The sequence below is a fragment of the Scylla paramamosain genome, unplaced genomic scaffold (assembly GCF_035594125.1).
Source record: "Scylla paramamosain isolate STU-SP2022 unplaced genomic scaffold, ASM3559412v1 Contig8, whole genome shotgun sequence".
Classification (NCBI taxonomy): Eukaryota; Metazoa; Arthropoda; class Malacostraca; order Decapoda; family Portunidae; genus Scylla; species Scylla paramamosain.
The window spans coordinates 1850001-1855000 of record NW_026973673.1 but is presented as its reverse complement, the minus strand read 5'-3'; the positions used below and the strand labels follow the sequence as shown (position 1 = coordinate 1855000).

The following is a 5000-nucleotide window of genomic DNA, read 5'->3' as shown; positions in this document are numbered from 1 at the left end:
GTAGTCAATGAGGGACTGGCCTGGCGGCGTGGCGGGGGCGTTCAGCGCGCCGCGCTTCAACACGAAGGTCAAGACGTCCTTGCCTGCGTTCTCCATCAGGAAGATGAGCTTCGCGCGACGGACGCAAACTTTCGGAGCGGCGGCCATGGTGGAGGGCTTGGGACACAGTTCTTCTCGCCAGCAGCCTGCAAAGAAATTTCCCAAGTGAGGAGCAGGGCAGGAGAGACGTGATTTGCAAGGCTCAGTGCGGGAGGGAGGGAGTTGAGCCTTGAAGTGGCCGGCCTGAGCACCGGGATGTGGGGACAAGACAAAGAGGTGGATGGGAGTAAGAGACACTATGGCACACGGCATGGCACGTGTGTTGTGTCCAAACCATTTGACAAGACAACACGAGGCAAGACTTGACTGTGTGTGTGTGTGTGTGTGTGTGTGTGTGTGTGTGCAAGTAAGTAAGTAATTAAGTAAGTAATCAAGTAAGCAAACCTGTATAAAGTATTTCAAGGTGTACATACAATACACAGTCACGTGAGCCGAGGCTCTCTGACGGTGTATTGTACAGTAGAGCAGAGGGCAGGAGTGCAAACAAATTATAATGTACAACAACATAATGAATTGTATTGTACAGCGGCAGTACCGCGCCGCTACAGAGAAGATAAACACTAATACAAGTGTCTCACACTAACTTAATAATAATAAAATAATGATGATAATAACAATAACAACAAGAGTAGTGATAACAATAATACTAATAACTACACCAACAACAACAGCAACAACAACAACAACAACAACAACAACAGCAACAATAATAATAATAATAATAATACCAATAAGAATATTATTAGTAACAAATAATAGTAACTAGCATTAATAAACATAATTAATAACTAATACTGGTAACTAGGGCAACAACAACAATAAATACCAACAACAACAACAACAACAACATCAACATAATAATAATAATAATAATAATAATAATAATAAAAGTAATAATGATAACAGCAACAAATGCGATGACTGCAATAAATAGCATCAAAATCACAGCTTTTGTTGATGAAGTGGTTACTTTTTAACCTGTTGTTTGTTTGAACATTTTATCAGTTGTAAGAAGAACTTTGTCTATCAAGAGGCAAACTGTTCACAACAATTTTGGTCCAACTTGTCACACTGTTTGTGAATAATATTGTTGTCAGTATCGCACAAATAAGGTTAACGTTGTTACTTCTCGTGTGAGAAACATTTTCTGCCAATTTGAATATTGCATTATGTCCAAGATTTTGATGTATTAATAACAATGTGAAGTACTTATGAATGAAGGGAAGCCTGCAAATACTGAAGGCTGAGGAAGCTCTGGATGCAGACTCTTTACGGAAAATGTACAGCGAAGAATTTTATTTTGCCGTCTTGTTGCTTTTGTTAAAAAGACGGCCATGTAGATGCCCATGTAGGAAGGCAGTGCATGAGATGTGGGCAGCGTGAAGTACACTGCGTGTCACCCACTGCTTCACTTGTTACATTACCCACAATTCTTTTTGAAATGCCAGCTGTTTGAGAGACATTTAAACATATGTGTGTGTTTGTGTGTGTGTGTGTGTGTGTGTGTGTGTGTGTGTGTGTGTGTGTGTGTGTGTGTGTGTGTGTGTGTGTGTGTGTGTGTGTGTGTGTTTGTGCGTGCGTGCGTGCGTGCGTGGACCGTATGCATTTTTGGCAATGATTTCTTTGGCGGAAAAGATGCCCACCAGTACACAGTGGAGTGGTCTCCCCTCGTTTCACAGGACGTGGACTCCAGCTTGAAAAGACTCCTCGATAAAGTTCATGACATGTTCAGTATTTGCCTCCCTATTAAGTATATAGATGTTTCACACAAAAGGCTCCAAAACCCACACATTTCTCAAACAGTAATCAACTCGACAAGACCCAAAAATCAGTTGAACAGAGAGCTTCCTAAACCGTAAGCTCCGCCCTCTGTTCCGGTGAGGATATAGACAGGCGGACAGAAGTGGATGCAGACAGACAGAGACAGATACTCGTAGGTAGACAGGTAGATAGACAGATTGTGTCCAGTTTTTGTGGTATATAGTCTTGCCTCGTTAGTGCCTCATTTTCTACTTTCTGAGTGTGTGCAGTAGAAAACACAATGAAAACAATTACAAGGAAAGAAAAGAGTAAGTGTACTCACCTCAAGAGTGCAGGTGTGTACACTCCGGGAGACGGGAGGAAGGAAGGCGCGAGGCGGGAGGTGCCTGTGGGGAGAGACACACTGTGCTTCATGCTCTTACATTTATACTCCACAAGCACAAGTCTGTACCTGTGTACATCTATCTATCTGTATCTATCTGTATAAACAGAGAGAGAGAGAGAGAGAGAGAGAGAGAGAGAGAGAGAGAGAGAGAGAGAGTCATCCAAAAATGTACTCACTGTTTGACTCGCTATAATTCTTTTTTTTTTTTTCAGAAACAGTTGGCCAAAATAATAATGGCAGAAGTAAGACTAAGCTTTGAAGAAAGAACATGTCATAAAGTGTTACTGGAGGCACGAAAATGTCAAAGAAGTGCAAAGACAATTCACAAGACACTTTGACAGGGATCCACCAAGGTGACGCGCCATTGCTCGCATCACAGCTAAGTTTGTACCAGATGGAACTGTTCACGACCTTCATAAGCATGCCTGTGTGGTAGTAGTAGTAGTAGTAGTGGTAGTGGTAGAGGTAGTATTCATGATTTCTCACTACTACTACTACTACTACTACAACTACTACTACTACTACTACTACTACTACTGTTGCTACTACTACTATGTGAATATTAATATTAATGCCTTAAGAATTGTTGCAAAAAAAGTTGCAGTAGTAGCATTTATATTTGTAATAGTAGTAGTAATAGTAGTAATAATAGTAGTAGTAGTAATTGTTGTTATATTGTTATTATGATTGCTATCAATAATATCACACACACACAATAGTAGTAGTAGTAGCAGTAATAGTAGTAGTAAGAGTAGAAGCAATAGTAATTTTAATAATTTAGTATAATTTAATTATTTAATTAATTTTATTTATTTATTTATTTATTTTATTTTATTTATTTTATTTATTTTTTTGGTGGATATGAGTGTGTTCGTTGGTTGAACAAGTCCCTGTATATTAAATAGACTTTTGTGTGTCGCTCAAGTACCGAACGGCCTCGAAACACTGAGCCAAAGGGATGCCGCTCAGCCTGCAGCCAGTGTGGCGGCGTATCTTGTGTGGTGCGCGTGTGTATCGCATTGTGTTCCTCCTCATAGACTTAGTGGTGGTCAAGATAACCAGGATTGGCCAAGCCCTCCCTGAAGTGTGCTACCAGTAGTGTACCAGGTGTGTTGAGTAGCCGCCAGGTGTACAGCCACACGTGTGTTGTGTACAAGTGCATGTTGTGTACAGAAAGATCTCCCCCCTGTTTTATAAGACCCATAATGCCGCTGGCCGGGAAACTACACTTGCCACCATCTCAGACAGGACGCCATCTTGTTGTGTAAGTCAGAGACGCCTCCTATCACCCCAATCTCTCCCTCCCCACCACCCGCCAGCCACTCCTTCCCACTTCCGCCAGCAGCAGCTACTGGCCGCCCACCAGCCAGCAGCCCCTTCACGGCCACTACCTGCCAGCACGCCTTCCTGCCCTTACCCCCTCCCACTCCTTCCTCCCCTCCCTTCAACCCACTCCTTCCTAACCGCCATTCGCCACCCACTCCTACCAGGCCCCTACCAGCAACCCACTCCTTCCAGCTCCCCGCCTGCCATCCTCCCCTTCCCGCCCCCCACCCACCATCCACTCCTTCTGGTCCCCACCCGCCTCGCGCTCCTTTCCCCTTTCCGCCGCCCACACAGGAGCTGCTCTCCTCGCTCCCTCCCCCACTCATGACGTCACGGACGGCGGTGACAGTGACTGGCTGGTGTGAACCGCACCTCACACTCGCTCTACCTAAATGCTACTACTACTACTACTACTACTACTACTACAATTACCAGTGCCACTACAATTACTTCTGTTACTACTGCTGCTACTACTACTAATACTACTAATACTAATACTCGTTCTACTTCTACTTCTACTACTAATACTAATATTAGTTCTACTACTACTACTACTACTACTACTACTATTTCGATAACTGTTACTACTACTACTTCTACTAGTACTACTACGACTATTATTATTATTGTTACGACTACTCATACTACTACTACTACTACTACTACTACTACTACTACTACTACTACTACTACTGCTACTACTACTACTACTACTACTACAACTACTACTTCCTTGCAAGCCTCCCTGTCCGCTTTACCGTCATTCCTTGATTCATATTTTTTAGTATTTTTATTTTTATTTATTATTATTATTATTATTATTATTATTATTATTATTATTATTATTATTATTATTATTATTATTATTATTATTATCATTATTATTATTAGTGTGTGTGTGTGTGTGTGCGTGTGTGTGTGTGTGTAGGATTACAGATAAAAATACTATTCATGGATACCGTAATTTATTCACAGAAATAAATAAAAAATCTTAACAGTGCACTCTCTCTCTCTCTCTCTCTCTCTCTCCCCTCTCTCTCTCTCTCTCTCTTGTGAGTCAGTCAGCTGTTTTCAAGGTCGCTGGGCCTCGCTGCCCTCCTGCCTGGCTTGTATGATGCCACGTTGCATTTTACAGGAGTACTTTTAATCACCGCAGTAATGTTGTCGTGCAATGCTTGTCAGTAAATTACGTGCTTTTTAATGCCACTTGTCTTGTTATAACACACACACACACACACACAGTTGTTTGCCTGCTCTCTCTCTCTCTCTCTCTCTCTCTCTCTCTCTCTCTCTCTCTCTCTCTCTCTCTCTCTCTCTCTCTCTCTCCATCCTCCACCCGTGTATCCTCCTCCTAATAGTAGTAAATCTATTATTATTATTTTTATTATTATTATTATTAGTAGTAGTAGTAGTAGTAGTAGTAGTAGGA

At 41.9% G+C, this 5000-nt stretch overlaps 2 long non-coding RNA genes across 4 annotated transcripts in view; one reads left to right on the top strand and one right to left on the bottom strand.

The window, feature by feature from the left end:
* Positions 1-2613, top strand: part of LOC135096857 (uncharacterized) — a 34878-nt gene extending 32265 nt beyond the window's left edge. For 2 of the 3 annotated variants that reach the window (XR_010265121.1, XR_010265119.1), the window contains exon 5: positions 2458-2613. This is a non-coding gene — a long non-coding RNA (uncharacterized LOC135096857). Of the gene's footprint in view, positions 1-99; positions 205-2457 lie in introns of all 3 variants that reach the window. The other variant, XR_010265120.1, reaches the window with a different exon arrangement.
* The window catches only part of LOC135096858 (uncharacterized), a 10394-nt gene that overhangs the window by 128 nt on the left and 5266 nt on the right, over positions 1-5000 (bottom strand). Inside the window, exons 2-3 of the long non-coding RNA XR_010265122.1 lie at positions 2183-2246; positions 1-185 (exon numbers count right to left, since the gene is read on the bottom strand). The exon at positions 1-185 is cut by the window's left edge and continues 128 nt beyond it. This is a non-coding gene — a long non-coding RNA (uncharacterized LOC135096858). The remainder of the gene's footprint in view (positions 186-2182; positions 2247-5000) is intronic.